The 19,549-nt window shown below is 35.9% G+C and overlaps 1 non-coding gene across 1 annotated transcript; it reads right to left on the bottom strand.

The window, feature by feature from the left end:
• Window positions 1-317: 317 nt before the first annotated feature.
• LOC128292496 (small nucleolar RNA R71) lies at window positions 318-423 on the bottom strand. Its single transcript, XR_008282481.1, has one exon. It is a non-coding gene; the product is annotated as a small nucleolar RNA R71 (small nucleolar RNA).
• Between the last annotated feature and the right edge of the window lie 19,126 nt (window positions 424-19,549).

Here is a 19,549-nt window from a genome sequence, read left to right as displayed (position 1 = left end):
TCAAGGGAGTATAACGAGGCCAAACATCACAACCAATAATTTTGAGATTAAGCCAGCTATGATCCAAAATAATTTTTAGTTTCGCGAAACAATGACAGAGAATCTGAGTCAACATCTAAAATAGTTCCTCCAACTTTGTGATACCTTCAAATACAATATGGTCACTAATAATACTATTCGTCTTCGATTGATCCCCTTTTCATTAATCAGTAACGCCTTTTCTTGGCTAGATTCGTAGGCACTAGGATCAATCACAACATAAGACAAACTCACAGGGAAATTCCTACAAAAGTTCTTCCCCATTAGCAAGACAATCTAACTAAGAAGGAAAATTTCGATGTTTAAGTAGTTAGAAAAGGAAAGTTTTCATGAAGCATGAGAGCATTTTAAAACGTTGATTTAGAAATGCCCACACCACAAATTACCTGAGTGGTTACGACTATAAATTTTTTACAATGGGTTGGATGGGCATTCAAGGTCAGGACTAGATGGAGTAGTAGGAGGAGTGTTAATGAATAGTATGTAAAATGATGTGTATGAATTAATAGAAAGTATGGCAATGAATTCCTACCAGTAGCCAACTGAACTAGATACGTATAGCCAATGATCATCTATGGTAAAAGCTGTCTAGGAGGATGACAGGTATCAATAATTAATGGACAGAATCAACAAAATAGAGACTGAAAAATGCATCATTTGTCTATGGTGGAGAGAAACCACTCTTCCACTACATTAATAATCCTAACAAGGATGTGAACTACATCAAAAATAGGGGTGGAAATCCCTATTTGAATAAATACAATCCTGAATGAGAGATAACCTGAACTTGAGATGGGGAGGAAATCAAGGAGAAGGTAATAGCTGTAACCAAATTAAAACACTAACTATCAACCTCCTTATCTAAAAAAACCTCTGGAAAGGGCCAACTCGAATGGCCATACTGTATGTGGTCAATGTCTAGATAGAATCAAGGGGGAGATGCAGTTAATGCGAATAGATGTGAAGCAGGTGCAATCTAATTGAAGATCAGATGAGCCAATTGATGAGTATGTTGGGTGATATAAAAATATAAATTGGCATAGGTATTCCAAGTAATTCCAAAAATAATCCTCGTAGAGAATGGAAGCAGCACATGAAAGCAATAGCGCTTCAATTAGGTAAAGGGCTGCGTAGCCCAGAGAACCCAACTCAAGAGGTAAATATGGAAAATACTAATGATCTTTAGGAAGAAACCCTAAAAACTAAAGATGAACCCGAACTCAGAGGAACTAGTTGCACTGACAATTAAGCCAGAGATAGAAACAATTAAAGATTTTGCCATTGCAAAAATACCGTTCCCTTCAAGGCTAGAGGAGAAGCAAAAATGGGATGAAGACGAGTTTGTGAGTTTTCTAAACTTATTCAAAACCTTAAATGTCAACCTGCCTTTGATTGAATTGATTGAAAAAGTTCCTAAGAACACCAAGTTCTTAAAAGAAATTATGTCTAGGCGTAGGAAAATTGAGGTAGCTGAACAAGTTAATATAAGTGCTTCCTATACTACTATTATTTCAAGGTAGGTTCCTCAAAAAGTTGAAAGACCTAAGAAGTTCTACTATTCCCACAGGGACAGGGAGCACTCATTTTAATATGGCTCTGTGTGACCTAGGAGTTAGCATTAATTTAATTCCTTTATCTATTTATGAAAAACTTGGGTTAGGGGACCTCACAAACACCCAAATAACACTACAGTTGGCTAACAGATCCTCAATAAATCCAAAAGGAGTCCTAGAAGATGTGTTAGTCAAAGTATGAAACTTTATCATCCTAATGGACTTTGTAGTTCTAGACTTTGAAAAAGATTGAGAGAAATTAAATGTAACACCTTTAACCCGTCTCTGTCGTTGGATAAATGTTACAGAGCATTATAGAACAAATCACAAAAAATAATGACCTTTAGAAACAATTAATCAATTTAAATAATAAATTCAAACTAATATTTGTTCATGGCATAAACATGGTTACAGACCTTAATTTGAGCTTAAGATGTCATAAAAATAAGTTGGGAACATATAGGGACCAATTTGAAACAAATCAGGAAAAATTGGAAAACAGGGGTGACACAGTCGTGTGGCCAAACCGTGTGACATAACCTAGTCCGCGTGAGTATCCTAAGTAAGAGACACATGACCGTGTCCCAGCCTATAAGGTTTCCCATGTGGGTATTTGAAATAGCGTTACACAGCTGTGTTGTAGGCCGTGTGCCACACTGTGTGTGCTTTCGAAGTTTGGTGACATAACCGTGTTGCAAGCCGTGTCAAACCTGCATCTAAAATAATATTGACACATGGCCGTGTGGGGTGACTATGTATGGCACACAGCCGTGTGACAGCCCGTGTGCTTCATAAGTTGCCCCTAAAATAAGCCAAATCAAGCACCAATTATTGCATACCAAGACACACCATTCCCACATACATTCATATGATCAAAACACATTCAAATGCACTCCAAAACATACCAAATCAACCATTCTATAAACCAAACCAATCTTCCATCAAAAGGCACCACAATTCCTATATCAAAATTAGTCCAACCAACATTTCAAGTTTGTTCATTAAGCACAAATCAACAATACCAAAACCATTTCAAACATACATATCATTCAACCATGATTTACCTACCACCACATGGGCATGCATAAGTATAACACCCCTAACCCATATCCGTCGCTGGACTAGGATTAAAGGCATTACCGGGAAAATCAGAACATTACAAAATCATAAATCATACATCACAAAAGAGTCCCTTATATAGGTCATCTAGACTTTAAACATGCATTAGAAAGGGGTCAGGACTAAACCGAACTCATACAAAATTTTTTGAAACTTAAATAAAATTTCTAAGTTACAGAGGTCACACGCCCGTGTGAACAGGCTGTGTGCCTCATACTGCATTAGACACGCCCGTGTGTCTAGACCGTATCAAATCAGGGAATATAGACAGACCTAATCACACGGCCACAAGACATGCCTGTGTGCCTTGGCCGTGGTCGAAACTGACTTGGGTCACACGGATAGTCACATGCCCGTGTGCCTTGGCCGTGCTCAAGACTGACTTAAAATCATAGGGTAACCCAGAGGACACATAGCCGTGCAACATGACCATGTGTCACACACGGCTGAGACACACGCCCGTGTCTCTATCCGTGTGGAAAAATATAGGCGATTTGAAAAGCCAATTTGCCAACCAATTTGGGTTAAACCTATAAGAATTAAGCCAAGCACATTTACACTATAATTTCACCCAATTTCAATACCAAAACTTACATAAATCATGCCATAACATTATCAACCTATTTCACAAATTTGCATATATCAAAACTTACCAAAATTTACCATTTCTTTTGGTCATTCATAAACACATCACATAAGCATAATTTGCATCACATAACATATACCAAAATCAAACCATAAGTTCAACCATAATTAAGCTATATCACATGGCTAAATATACACATCACAAAACATATTCAACTACCTCAAGCCTACACATGCCATACTCCAATATTTACCCTTTCAAAATGTACCGAAATAAAGTTTGATAGTGTGGTGATGATCCTCGACGATCCTCAAGCTCTCAGTAGCTTCGATATTTATAAAACAATGCAAACACATAGAAAGTAAGCTTTCAAAAGCTTAGTAAGCCATATACAAATAAACTTAACAAATAACATCAATTCATTCATAAAATTTAAGGCAAAATGCATTCACTTAGCCATATATCTCTTATAGTTCATTTGAGCATAACTGTAACACCCCTATCCCGTAACCGTTGTCGGAATAGGAAAGGGGTATTACCAGACTTGTAACTCATGTCAGAACAGTAAAATTTTAAACTTTTTCTTGAAATAAAGATCATTCATTTAGATAAATGCTAAATACGACCCAGGATAAAATTAAACTTCTATAAGTACACATTCAAAGGATGCCATTTTCGCATGGCTTATATACATTAACCAGAATATTATTCGCTACTAGTCTATTCTATACATGCCATAAAATAATCCAAAACATAGCAGTACCAAACAATGGATAGTGATAGTGTGACGAGTTGTTGACGATTCGAGCAAAGGCCAAATTTGACAATCTATAAAACAGAGAAACATAACAACGAGTAAGCTTTCAAGGCTTAGTAAGTCTTAAGTAAAACAATTAACTTTCTGGATTAAATACATTTATAACTTACACAAAATCCAAGTGAAGTCTCGATGGGCTTAATAAGCCTACACAAGTACATAACACATACCTGGCCAACTTAATGTGCTGAACATCCGTAATTGTTGATTTATTACTAAGTCGCTTAAGATTAGGCCTTACACAAATCACGTTTTGAAATGTCAAGATATATCACCATTCGGTCAAATAGATTAAACCCTATGCATGCACATGTAATTCATCTATTTCATCCAAATTTAAGAGTATATACCCCTTCGCATTTAAAAAAAACATCAATGCTATTTTTTTTTTTTAGTTTAATCAGTCAAACTAAAACATAACACTATAATCACATTCGGTTTCCATATTTGGAAACACATATTCATGTTTTCATATTACATAAACAATTTGATATAGCCAATACTCGTTGAATATAACTTATAACCATCTCATAAGTGATTCCCCAAGTACATTTGTAATACAAACGAAATCGAATTCACATAGCAAGTAAGTATCACTTACCATATACTTAACCTTTGTACACTTACCGTTTCCATAGTTACCAATTACCAATTCAACCTTTGTACACTTACCGTTTCCATAGTTACCAATTACCAATTCAATCTTTCAATACCTCTAACCACTTAATCATATGCACTCATTTCGTGCACATACATAAATATATATATGTATTTAGGAGCTTAGTTCTTTAGTTCATATTCACATTAATATTTCAAATAAAACATAACACTATAATCACATGTTACCACATTTCACACAAACTATCACCATTGTAATTAATTAACCTCATTCGAATATAAGCATATAGCGTATACCTTAACTTCATGTCCTAATATCATTCGACTTTAATACATATTTATATATATAAATATCTATATATATCCCTTTCAATAAACTTCCAACTAAATAAGAAAATACACACATGACTTACATTCTTCTCATGACAACCATTCGGCTAAACAACATATAAGTCACTACACCTTCAATTTATAAAACTATCAACACATATTACATATACATTACTTACGTTTATAAAATAGCCATTCGGATAACTTGCACACATTTAAATTTTAGCCATTTTGGCCTCACCACCTATATATTTATCTTGTGCATCAATTCAGCAATAGCTTATAAGTAACTCAATTAGTTTCATCAATGTTTACAACAAAATCACAGATTCACTACAAGCTGTTTTCTTGAGCAACAATCATTAGATTATTTGTAACTGGAGCTAAGGAACTCCAAATGAAGTGCCATAAATATTTCCCGAAAATAGACTCATATATCTTCTACCCATAAAATTTTCATGATTTTTGGTTTGGCCAATCAAAACCATAATTTTCTTAAAGTTTCCCCTATTTCACTGATCGACTATACTGACCACTCTTCACTACGAATCAAATTTCTCATTGTACAGATTTCAAAATATGTTCTTGTTTATTTCATTTGAAACTAGACTCATTAAGGAGTCTAAGAATATAAATTTTATCTTATAAAAATTTTTGTACTATTTATAATGATTTTCTAAAAACAAAACAGGGGATTTCAGATTCATTCTGACACTATCACACACAAATTTAAATATCTCTCTATAGGAAATTCATTTGCTTACACTGTTTATTTTATAAGAAACTAGACTCATTGAGCTTTGATTACATATTTTATTCAGTCTCTAATTCCACTCCAACAATTTATGGTGATTTTCAAAATCACGCTACTGCTGCTGTCCTAAGCAGATTATTACAATTTGCTCTTAAATTACCAAGTCCAAACACTTAAGAACTTAGCATTTGAGTTTAAAACATATCATCATATATAAGTACTTCTTATTATCACATACAAAACATAATTTAAATATCACTTTTCTAATAACAAATCGGCTAAGGCTCATAGAAGTAACTTATTCCTTATCATTTTACTATAGGTAATTACACCAATTCATAGTCCCATCTTTACCCGTATTCCATATCATTCTTCATTATAACTAAACTTATATGCTAGAAACTTACCTCGGATGTTGTCGAACGATTTCAATGGCTATTCGATTACTTTTTCCTTTCCCCTATCCAACTTTGATCCTCTAAGCTCTTGAGCACAAGGGCAGATAACAAGATTCTGCCATGTAGGCATCAACAGTTCCATCAACCATGGATTCTACCCGATTTTTCCCTTGATCCAACTGTTCTTCCCAGCATCAAGGTTTCGTAATTCTTTTTTGAACATCTTACATAGCAGCAATAAACCGAATGATTAAGGATAAATTTAATCATTTATCACTCACGTTCAAATATAGTTTAAAAGCAGTAAATATCAATTAAACCAGAGGAATTTTGAACATTTAATAGTCATTTTTAGGCACATTAACATCAATAGACATCAATTAAACAAGGGAAAATTTTAGAATATTTAATAGTTATTTTCAACTATCATAAATAGTACAACCTAACTAAACTAACAAAGCTTCCTGCCGCTAATTAACTGCATTCAGACGATCAAATAAGCCTTGACACCATCTTAAACAGTAATAATCATCACTTGGATAATTTAATTAGACATTAAACACTACTTCAATTGCAACCACTTTTCACCCTTGGAACAACTTAAATTTGATAATAAATCATCATTGTACAACAACAATTTATCCCCCAATTAATCAACTTAGTTTTAACATTAATTCGGTAACAAGCCACAATATAGAACAATATTTATTCATAATTTTGGACAGCTTAACTACGACATTTAATTTACTTCAATTTATGTTTCAAGACCACATAATTCATGTCAGTTGACCACCTGGACTACAACAGCAAAACACTAACATCACAACCATTAATATTCCTCAATTACAACTTAAGGACAGTGATATTTTAAGCAATTAATCAATACATAATTTAACTGTTAAATTATTAAATTCAAGTATTAAAATAACTAAATTTACCCCACCATTCAGAAAGATTAGCTAACAATTTTAACCTTCAACAAAACATAATAAAATGTCTTACTTTGGACAGCATCGAACCCCGTTCTTGGTGCGTAATAAAACACAGTAACTTTTCCTTATTTTGAACCGTAAAACAACAACATGCAAACAACCAAAATATCCTTAACCAACTTCAATTTCAACATGCCATGGACAAGACTCCATTTTAACTAATTAACCAAAGGTAGCTCAAACCAATTTCAACTGAATTATTCAATAATATAATATCTTAAATAGTAAATTGGAAATTTGGAGTTCAAGGACTTACTAGAAATTTCTTCCTAGCTGAAATTGCCTACACCACTTTCTCCTTCCCTTTAACTCTTTGTCCTCCTCCTTCTTTGTTAGCAATGCTTGAGAATCTAGCCTTAAAATGGGTGAAATTTTTTGTTTGCCTCAACATGCAAGCCGTGGCTTTCCTTTCCCTCTCGTAAGACTAAGAGAAAATGAAGAAACTATGAGCTAAAACTAATGTTCTCTCCCCTTGGTTGATAGAGATGAAAAGAAAATATTTTTTTCTCCTTAACAATATAAAATTATACAACCATCATAAGTAATTATTTATGTCTATTTTTAATATAAATTCCTCATCATGGCCGGCCACTATAAACAAAAAGGAATATTTGACATGCAAGTACAAGCATTTTATAACATGCATTAATAGGCCACTTTAACATTTACCTAGCACATTTCTAAATTTTCTCACACAAGTCCTATTTAATAAATTTCACATACTATTAACAAAATTTAAAAATCTCATACAATGCCAACGTCCTAGACGTGGTCTTACATGTAATCAAATATCGATGCCTCTGTCCCAGACAGGGTCTTACACAAAATCAGATACGATGCCAACATCCCAGATGTGGTCTTACATGTAAATCATAACTCAATGCCAACGTCCCAGATGTGGTCTTACACGATAACACATGTCGGATCCTATGTCATGACATATGTATCCTAACTATTCCTAAAGTTCATACGGGGCTTTTCGGACGTCGAAACTTTCTTGAAACCTCGTCGGATATCTCGTTCTCAACACATATAATCATTCAACATTGTTCAAAAGCATATAATCAATAATAATTCAATTTAAAATACATTTTTTTGTATATACACTTACCTTGTACGGATTCGGATAGACGAAATCGGCTACTCGACGACTTTCGACTTTCTCCGATCTAATTCTATTTTCTTTAATTCTTGATCTATATAAATTCAAATTTAACTCTTTTATTCACCAAATCATTCAAATCAATCCAAAAATACAAATTAACCCTCATATTTTCACATTTTGACAATTTAGTCCCTAATCAGAAAAATCACAAAATACACAAAATTTGCATATACCCATATTAGGCCGAATTCTCATACTGTTCATACAAGTCCATATATTTTAGTTATTTTACATTTTAGTCCCTCAATTTATAAATTTCACAATTTAGTCCAAATTACTCAAATTCATCAACAATTCAAATACAAAATATGTTAACCCAAAACATATCTTTCATTAAGCTTATAATTTCATCAATGGCTCAACTCAAAATCATCAACAAAATCAGAAATTGAGACATGGGCTTGATAGTATACAAAGCAACGATTAAAAAGACGTAGAAATTATCAAAAACCGAGTCAAAACCATACCTTAATCACAGATTTCCTTATCCGAACCCTAGAGTTATTTTCTTTTCTTTTTTTCAACAATTTTCGACAATAAGAACACATAATGGACTAATTTTCATGTTTGGTTTATTTTTAATTAACATAATATGCTAAATACCAATTTTTCCGTTTTTATTAAACCATTAACAAACCATTATATAACGCCTATTTAAGTCATTTAATGCATGCCATGGTCAAATAACCACATAAGGACCTCACATTTAAAGAGACACATCAAATAGGCACTTTAACAAATAGCAGGCAACTTTTATATTTTACGCGATTAGGTCCTTTTATCAAATTAAACACACAAACGATCAAATTTTTGTACGAAATTTTCACACATAATAATTCACACATAATAAGCACGAAAAATAATATTAAAATATTTTTTGACTTAAATTTGTGGTCCTGAAACCACTATTCTGACTATGGTCTAAATCGGACTGTTACAATTCCCCCCCTTAGGGATCCCCGAAAATCTTACCGTTGAATAGATTCGGATATTGTTTTCTTATAACATCTTCGGGCTCCCACGTAGCCTCTTCAACACCGTGTTGATGCCATATCACTTTAACTAACGAAATTTTCTTATTTTGCAATTCTTTAACCTCAAGAGCTAAGAAACGAATCAGTTCTTCGTCGTAGGTCATATCAGAATGAATCTCAATCTCAGAATGAGGAATTACATGTGAAGCATCGATACGTTAAATACATTGTGGATTTTTTCTAGCTCAAATGGCAACAACAATCTATATGCAACCGGTCCTATACGCTCGATAATCTCATACGACCCAATAAACCTCGGACTCAATTTGCCTTTTCTACCAAATCGGAGTACTTTTTTCCACGGTGAGACTTTCAAAAACACTTTGTCACAGATTTCAAATTCAATGTCTTTTCGTTTCAAATCTGCATATGATTTCTAACGATCAGAAGCTGCTTCCAGACTATCTCGGATCGCTTTTATTTTATGTTCAGTCTCTTTTATCAAGTTAACCCCGTGAATGTTATTCTCGCTGAGTTCAGTCCAATACAAAGGTGTACGAAATTTATGACCATATAAGGCTTCGAATGGTGCCATTTTGATGCTCTATTGAAAACTGTTATTATAAGCGAATTCAATCAAAGATAAATAATGTTCCCACGTACCTTCAAACTCAAGAATGCAACATCCCAACATATCCTCAAGTATCTGAATAATTCGCTCAGATTGACCATTCGTTTGTGGGTGAAAAGCAGTATTGAAATGCAATTTCGTACCGAAAACATCTTGCAATTTCTTCCAAAATCACAATGTCAATCTCAGATCTCTGTTTGACACAATAAATAATGGCATACCATGCAATATCACAATATCGAAAATGTATAACTCAGCTAACTTATCAAGTGAGTAATCGGATCTACCAGAATAAAATGGGATGATTTCGTTAATTGATCAACTACAACCCAGATTGTATCTTTCTTTTTCAGAGATAGGGGCAAACCAGAAACAAAGCCCATTGTCACTCTATCCCATTTCCATTTCAAAACCATAATCGGTTGTAACAAACCAGGGGGCACTTGATGTTCAGTTTTAACTTACTGACAGATTAAACATTTAGAAACAAATTCAAAGATCTCTCTTTTCATTCCAAACCACCAATAATGTTGTTTCAGATCATTATATATTTTCATACTACCTGGATGAATAGATAAACGACTATTGTGAGCTTCGTTCAAAATCATCTGACTCAACTCTGGATTTCTCGGAACACAAATCTGATCTCGAAATCTTAAACAATCATTATTATCAACTCTGAATTCTGAATTAGAATCTAATTCACTCTGAGCTCGTTTTGCTAAAATCTCATTATCAAACTTCTGAGCTTCGATAATTTGTTGAATTTTTAATTTGGCTAATATCGAACCATGAACCAAATGAGCATTCATCGCACGCAATGCAAACAGTGATTTTCGACTCAAAGCATCAGCAACAACATTTGCTTTTCTTGGATGATAATCAATCACAAGCTCATAATCTTTTAGCAATTCTAACCACCTTCTATATCGCATTTAGATCTTTCTAAGTCATCAGATATTTCAAACTCTTATGATCAAAATATACGTGACATTTCTCACCAAACAAATAGTGGCGCCAAATTTTAAAAGCAAATACAGTCGCAGCTAACTCAAGGTCATGCGTCGGATAGTTCTTTTCATGTGGCTTTAACTATCTCGAAGCATAATCAATGACTTTGCCTTCCTACATCAAAACACATCCCAAACCATTCAATGAAGCATCACTATAGATCACAAATTCTTTACCCGATTTAGGTTGTACTAACACTAAGGCTTCGGTCAATAGGTCTAACACTTTTCAGACCATTCAAACTTCACATCTTTCTGAAGCAGTTTCGTTAATGGAGTTGCAAACATAGAAAAGCCTTATACAAAGTGTCTATAATAATCGGCAAGTCCCAGAAAACTGCAGAATTCAGAGACATTTCTCGTAGGCTTCCAATCCAGAATAGCTAAAATTTTGGGCAGATCAACTCGGATACCAGATGCTGATACAATGTGGGCAAGAAAATTGACTTCTCGTAACCAGAATTCACATTTTCTAAACTTTGCATAGTTGCTTATCCCGCAAAGTCTATAGCACTATTCTCAGATACTCAGCATGCTCAGATTCATCACGCAAATAAATCAATATGTCATCGACGAATATGACAACAAATCGATCTAAATATGGTCTGAAAATTCTGTTCATCAAATCCATAAAGATAGCAAGTGAATTAGTTAATTTGAAAGGCATAAATAAGAACTCATAATGGTCGTACCTCATTTTGAAAGCAGTTTTTGGAATGCCTGAGTCTCTTACTCACAACTGATAATAACCTGATCTCAAATCTATCTTCAAAAATACTGTAGCTCCTTTTAACTAAACAAACAAATCGTCAATTCTGGGCAAAAGGTATTTATTCTTGATAGTCACTTTGTTCAATTGACTATAATCAATACACATTCTCATCGTATCGTCTTTCTTTTTCACAAACAAAATAGGAGCACCCCAAGGTGAGAAACTCGGTCTAGCAAACCCTCTATCAGTTAACTCATGCAACTGAGACTTTAATTCTTTTAGTTCGGTCGAAGCCATTCTATTTGGAGCTATCAAAATCAAAGTAGTTCCTGGTACTAACTCAATGCCAAATTCAACTTCTCGTAGGTAATCCGAAAGTTCTTTAGGAAATTCACAGACAACAAGCACTGATTCAACTTTCTTTTCTGTTACTTTCGAATCGATCATTTATGTAAAGTAAACTTCACAACCTTTTCTCACAATACTCAAAGCTTTCATTGAAGATATCACAGCAGGCAATCCATTCAAATCACTAGATTCAATTCGAACTATTTCATCATTCTTGCATCTCAAATCAATAGTTTTCTATTTGTAATTCACAACAGCATCATGCAAAGTTAACCAATCCATACCCAGAATTATATCAAACTCGTCAAAGGGAAATAACATCAAATCAGCAGGAAAACAAATATCTCGAAACATTAACGGACAATTCTTGCAGACTTTATCAACTAAAACACATCTACCTAGAGGGTTTAATACTTTAATTACGAATTCATTAGACTCCACAGGCAGTCTTACTATTCACTAAATTCATGCATATATAAGAATGCGTTGATCCAGGATCTATCATAGCAATCACAGAAGTATCATAAAGTGTGAAAGCACCAGTTATAACATCTAGAGATGAAGCTTCTTCACGAGCTCAGATGGCGTAGGCTCTGGCAGGTGCACGAGCCTCAGATCTAACAGTAGTGTCTTTTGTTCCCCACTGACTGCCACTCACATTACCCGATTTCTAGGAGGTCTACCATGAGATGCATTGCCACTTGTCCTCAGATTTTGCACAATCTCTTGCTCGACAGATTCAGGGCAATCACGGATAAAATGGTCTAACGATCCACATTTGAAACAACCCCGATAATACAATCTACAATTGCCGGGATGTCTTTTACCACAGTGTTTACACTCGGATCGATCAGATCTAACATTTCCAACACTGGCAACAAATGTAACTAGAGCTCTGAGGCTAGAATGTGATCTAGCACGATCTCTACTCGAATGGCCCACATTAGCCTTTGAACAGCTATAATCATCTCAAAACTTCTTTGATGCAGATTGATATAACTTGCTCGATGATCTCTTTCACACTTCTCTAGCTTTCGAATCAGCTTTTCTTTCTTCTTTCCCAAGCTCTTCAGCTTTACATGCTCATTCAACAAGCACTACATATTCTTTGATCTCAAGAATTCGAACTAACAAACGAATGTCTTCAGACCATCTTCAAATCTTTTGCACATTATTGCTTTAGTCAAAACACATTCTCGTGCATACTGATTTAGTCTTACAAATTCTCGCTCGTATTCTGTAACAGACATACGGCCTTATTTAAGCTCAAGAAACTCTTTAAGTTTCTGGTCGATAAATCTCTAACTGATGTATTTCTTTCAGAATTCAGCTTCAAAGAAATCCCAGGTGACTCACTCTCTCGGAACCACGGATATCAAAGTCTTCCACTAATGATACATCATATCTCTCAAAAGTGAAATGTCATATTTTATGCATTCATCCGGATTCAAAGACAATTCATAGAATACTCGTATTGTATTTTCTAACCATAACCAGAGTCTCTCAGCATCATCACTAGTTGTAGCACGGAATTCTTTTGCCCTAATTTTTCTAATTTTATCAACCGGAGGCTTATTTAACTGAGTTGGATTAGCTTTTGGCATAACAGGGACTTGTTGAGAAACAGGTGGAATTGGGATTTGTTGTACAGCCGGATTAGTTCTAATGTACTGACTGAACCAATCATTCATCATTTGATAGAAGGCTTGTCTAGCCTATCCATCATGGCTACACATAGCCGGTCTAGAGTCGGATGGCGTTGTCCCTTGTGTTGGAGCAGGCGCGTTACTTTCCTTATCATTAGCTACGGCTCGTTCGGGATCCATTTACCATATAAAAACACATTTTTATTGTCAGGATTCATCACACTATCGTATTTCATAAATATGGCATTATAGCTAGACTCACATATACTACGTTAGTCCTAGAACCGACTAAACCATAGCTCTGATACCAACCAAATGTAACACCCCTAACCCATATTTGTTGCCTGACTAGGGTTAAAGGCATTATCGAACAAATCAAAACATTACAAAATCATAAATCATACATCACAAAAGAGTCCCTTATATAGGTCATCGAGACCTTAAACATGCATTAGAAAGGGGTCGAGACTAAACCGAACTCATACAAAATTTTTTTAAACTTAAATAAATTTCTTAAGTTACAGAGGTCACACGCCCGTGTGAACAGGCCATGTGCCTCACATGGCATTAGACACGCCCGTGTGTCTAGACTATGTCAAATTAGGGCATACATAGTGACTTAATCATATGGCCACAAGACATGCTCGTATGCCTTGGCCGTGGTTGAAACTGACTTGGGTCACATGGCTAGGCACACGCTCGTGTGCCTTGGTCGTTCTCGAGACTGACTTAAAACCGTAGGGTACCCCAAGAGACACATGGCCGTGTAACATGACCGTGTGTCGCACACTGCTGAGACACACGCCTGTGTCTCTACCCAGTGGACAAAAATAGGTGATTTGAAAAGCCAAATTGCCACCCAATTTCTGTTAAACCTGCAACCATTAAACCAAGCACATTTGCACTATAATTTCACCCAATTTCAATACCAAAACTTACACCAATCATGCCATAACATTATGAACCAATTTCGCAAATTTACATATATCAAAACTTACCAAAGTTGACCATTTCATTTGGTCATTCATAAACACATCACATAAGCATAATTTTCAGAACTTACCAAAGCCTTCATTAACGAAATTTGCATGCACAACAGAATATTATAAGCTACCTTCAACCGCTCCCATGCTCAAGGCCCAAAACTTCTAGGCCCAAATTCAGGGTGTTACAACTCTACCTCCCTTAAAGAAATTTCGTCCTCGAAATTTCCATCTAACAGGGTAGTTGTGTAACATCTACCCCACTACGCTATCATTGCAAGACTCGATCCTACTATCACTATCACACTTCAACTAGAACTTGAAACATCTCAAACATACAACACTTATTCACTGAAGTTTTGGGCCTTGACCATGGGAGCGGTTGAAGGCAGCTTATAATATTCTGTTGTGCATGCAAATTTCGTTAATGAAGGATTGTTTTAGTGGTTAAGTGTGTTGAGAAGTGTTGGAGAAGTCCTGGGTTTAAACCTGGACTCTAGCAAAAAATTTGGTTTAAGGTGAATCAAACCCTGGGTGTAGTAGGTAGGCCTTAAGAATATTGTTGGAGAAATTGTGACACAAAAAAACTTATGGCTTAGTGGCAAATGACGTGTGGAGCATTTGAGGGGAGGCATGGGTTCGAATACCATAGCAAGCAAAGAGCATTTATTTTGCTAACAGGGGGCGGCAAGAGTTGGTGTTGAATTTAAACTCTGATGTTGGAGGGATCCCACATCGGGAAGCTAACATAAGAGTGGATGGGAAGTTGGCTTTAAATAGAGAGAACCATGAGGAGAGTAAAGGTACCTGTCTTGGCTAATCCCTTTTGCTTTATGGCGTGCTCGTTTGGGTTGGGCGTCGGCTAAGTGTGCTCGGAGCGTGGATTAACTCCAGTCTCCAATCAGGTGTGTATTTATCACTACTCTTGTTGTTGGATGGCTACTTCGGGCCGCGATGGGCCGAAAGGGGCCACGTGGGCCCCATGGGCCTACGGGCCAAATTGGATAAGTTGTTTGATTGTGTAGAAAATATTAGACTAGGCTAGGTGAATCGCATATCTGTGGCTAGGTTTGGGCTAAAAGGGCCACACGAGCGTGTGGGCCCATTTGGGCCGAGAATAGGCTTTAGGCCCATTCGTATTGTTATCCATGTTTAGAATACTTTAGTTTACCAATTACTGAAATGCCCTCGACTTGTAAAATTACCAAAGTACTCCCGATTTACAGAATTATCGTTTTACCCTTGATTTACAGAATTACCGTTTTACCCTCGATTTTTAAAATTACCGTTTTACCCTCAATTTACAAAATTACCGTTTTACCCTTAGTTTACAGAATTACCGTTTTACCCTCGATTTACAGAATTACCGTTTTACCCTCAGTTTATAGAATTACTATTTTACCCTCGATTTATAGAATTACCGTTTTACCCTCGATTTGTAAAATTACCGTTTTATCCTCGATTCTGAATCACTGTTTTACCCTCGGTTGTAATTACTATTTTACCCTCGATTTACAAAATTACCGTTTTACCTCGGTTCTGAAATTCTTGTTTTACCCTCGATTTACGTAATTACTGTTTTACCCTTGATTTGTAAAATTACCGTTCTACCCTTGATTTATAAATTCTTGGTTTACCTCGGTTTACAAAATTATCGTTTTACCCTCGATTTACTGAATTACCGTTTTACCCTTGATTGTGAAATTCTTGAAATACCCACAGTAGGGTAGAATTTAGAAATACCCTATAGGGTAGAATTCTTGAAATACCCTTATAGGATAGAATTACCAAAATACCCCTCGTAGGGTAGAATTATCGAAATACCCTTGTAGGGTAGAAATACCAAAATACCCCTCGTAGAGTAGAATTAGAGATACCCTTGCGGGGTAAAATTACCATTTGCCCCTAGGGTGTTAAATATTTATTTTGCCCTTGTGGGCAAGTGGTGACTTGGATTTGTGTGTTTGTGGATTTGATTGTGAATATATGTTGGTGATATGAATGACTTGACTGTGATTGTTTGATTCAAATATGGGCATGACATTACGCATACAAGATATGTTGCATGGGTTGGGATTTTGTACGGAGGAAGCGTTACGGTGGCTATGCCACAAATATCTGCTCGGTGGCTCGCCACAATATTCATGTTGGTGACTCTGTCACAATACCTATTGACCGATCGATGGCTAAGTGCCGATCACGCTACAAGGTCGTGTGCCATTGTTGTGGGCTTCGTGCCGATTATAGACCCATTATTAATGGCTCTGTGCCAACCTAAATATGGCTTTGTGCCATCTTGACTATGGCTTCGTACAAGCGTATTTACAGTAGCTATGTGCCCAACATATTTGTTGGCGACTACGTGTCGATCATATTTACCGAAGGTTGTCGCGCCATTATATTACAATCCGCGATGGCTATGTGCAAGTTATTACGATTATCTATGGCTTTGTGCCACCTATTACATTAGGTGGGTTTGCCACATTATCGATTCGGTGGCTCGCCACAATATCTGGATCTGGTGACTCTGTCACGATATCTGTTCTGGCAGCCATGCTGCAAATTTTGTGGTATGTAGCGGATGGGTGGGTTGAGTTGTCTCCCCACATGGTGTAAGGTTGGTACGGGGGTGTATACGATTGGATTGGGTTGGGATTGCATTCACATTCGATTACGATTACATCACGTAATTCGATTTCGATTACGATTACATTACTATCTGATTACGATTACATTCTTCGATTACGATTACGATTACGTCACCTAATTCGATTTCGATTTTGATTACATTACTAATATTGATTACGATTACATTCGATTACGATTCTAATTCTCATTTTGGTTCCAATTCGATAATGTTTCTTATACGTAATGGGCTAAGGTCCATCTGTATCTTGTCTGTTGTAATGGGCTAAGACCCGATTGGTACTGAAATTGTAAGTAAAAGGTGGGGCGGACTTTTAATTCTTTTAGATGATGATCGTTCCTTTTTATAGTAGGGATTTCTGCTGAGTTTTCGTAATCTCACCCGTTTATTAACCTTTCAGGTAATTTCCAGCCTTAGATGGATCGGGGTTGCTAGGGGCTCGGAGGAAGCCACACACACTGTTTATGTTACAGTTTTGATTATTACCTTTAAATTATTTTACGTGGGTTGTAGTAAAGCCGTTGTAATTTTCTGGATTTCAAATTTGGGATTTTATTTATTGTTCTTATAATTGCTAGTATTAGAACACGATTTTCCAAAGCAACTACTGTTATTCAAAACATGTAACACCCCAAACCCGAGACCATCGCCGGTGTCGGACCCGAGGGTTAACAAACCAAGTTCACATGTTTTTGCCCACCAATTTGACATTTCCAGTCAGGCTGGAAAACTGCGTCACTGTCGCCTTAAAATCATATCTCGAGTTTCAAAACTCGGAAACTGGTTTCGTAAATTTTCCTGAATTTAGACTCATATATACATCCATGGATTTATTTCTAGGATTTTTGGTCGGGCCAATTGGTACAGTTTATTAGTTAAAGTTACCCAAGTTACAGGGATCGACTGCTCTGACCTTCGCGCGGTATAACTTGAATATCTCTCTGCACAGGGCTTTAATGCTGGTGTCGTTTGTTTCTAATGAAACTAGACTCAAAATGGAATCTGTACATATAAGGTATATCTCCTAATTCTTTTGGATAATTTATAGTGAATTTTTAAAGTTGCGACAGGGAACCCAGAAACCATTCTGGCCCTGTCTCACAATAGCTTTAATATCTCTTAACCTGTAACTCCTATGACCGTTTCGTTTCTTCCATATGAAAATAGACTCATCAAGGTTCATTTACATAGCTTATTCACTATTTGATTCCATTCCTATGAATTATGGTGATTTTCACATTCACGCCACTGCCGCTGGCAGCATCTGTTTTAAGGTAGGACTTACCTATTTGGTAGTCTCCATGATTCAACTAATCTTGCCATACATAGGTTCATATATGATCATTTTAACCATGCCAATGGCTGATCATATGACCAACATTCCCATTTCCAAACCATAGCCACATCATGACCCCAAATATATATACATACAACCCACAATAAGTCTAAGTTCATGCTCCCTTTTGAGCCATTTTCGCATGGCCATACATACTTACATTACAACGTATTTAACAAACAAGAGGTAGTCCTATACATGCCATCTCAAGTTCAACCAAAATTTATACCAAAATGGAGGCTTGATAGTGTGGATGACTTGACTTCAACGATCCCAAATCCGATTGCCTCGAGCGAAATCTAGAAAACTAAGAGCCAAAGCAACGGGTAAGCATTTTTATGCTTAGTAAGTCTCAAGGAATATAATGAACTATAATTTACAGCAATACATTCACATAGCCAAATGCATCATTTCATTAATACACATTCTTACTTCATACTTCATCATTGTATAAGTTCGCAAAGCATCAATCAATTCAATAACTGAAATTCATTAGTCGATTGAGCGAATGTTGCTCAAACACGTCGACTTTCCAATGCACATATAACGTACCTTATCCTTTGGGCTGTCCGAGTGTACTAATTAAATTCATTTCAGCAACCAACACTCACCTCCAGCCCAAGTTTCTTCGGAATATAACCGGATATAATCAAGTGCACAAATGCCTTGGTCTTAGCCGGATAGAATAACTCGCACGAATGCCTTGGTCTTAGCCGGATGTAGCCACTAGCACAATTGCCTTGGTCTTAACCCGGATATAATTTCAGCATAATTGTCTTGGGCTTAGCCCGGATATCATTCAATTTCTCATGCACACATACATCAATAATCATTGGACATACATATTTCATTTTCGTTACTAAGGCTCAAACACAATTAATATCATTAGCA

This window comes from Gossypium arboreum, chromosome 4, assembly GCF_025698485.1.
Source record: "Gossypium arboreum isolate Shixiya-1 chromosome 4, ASM2569848v2, whole genome shotgun sequence".
NCBI classification, from domain to species: Eukaryota; Viridiplantae; Streptophyta; class Magnoliopsida; order Malvales; family Malvaceae; genus Gossypium; species Gossypium arboreum.
Note: the sequence above shows the minus strand (reverse complement) of the source record. Positions and strands in the feature narration are given on the sequence as shown.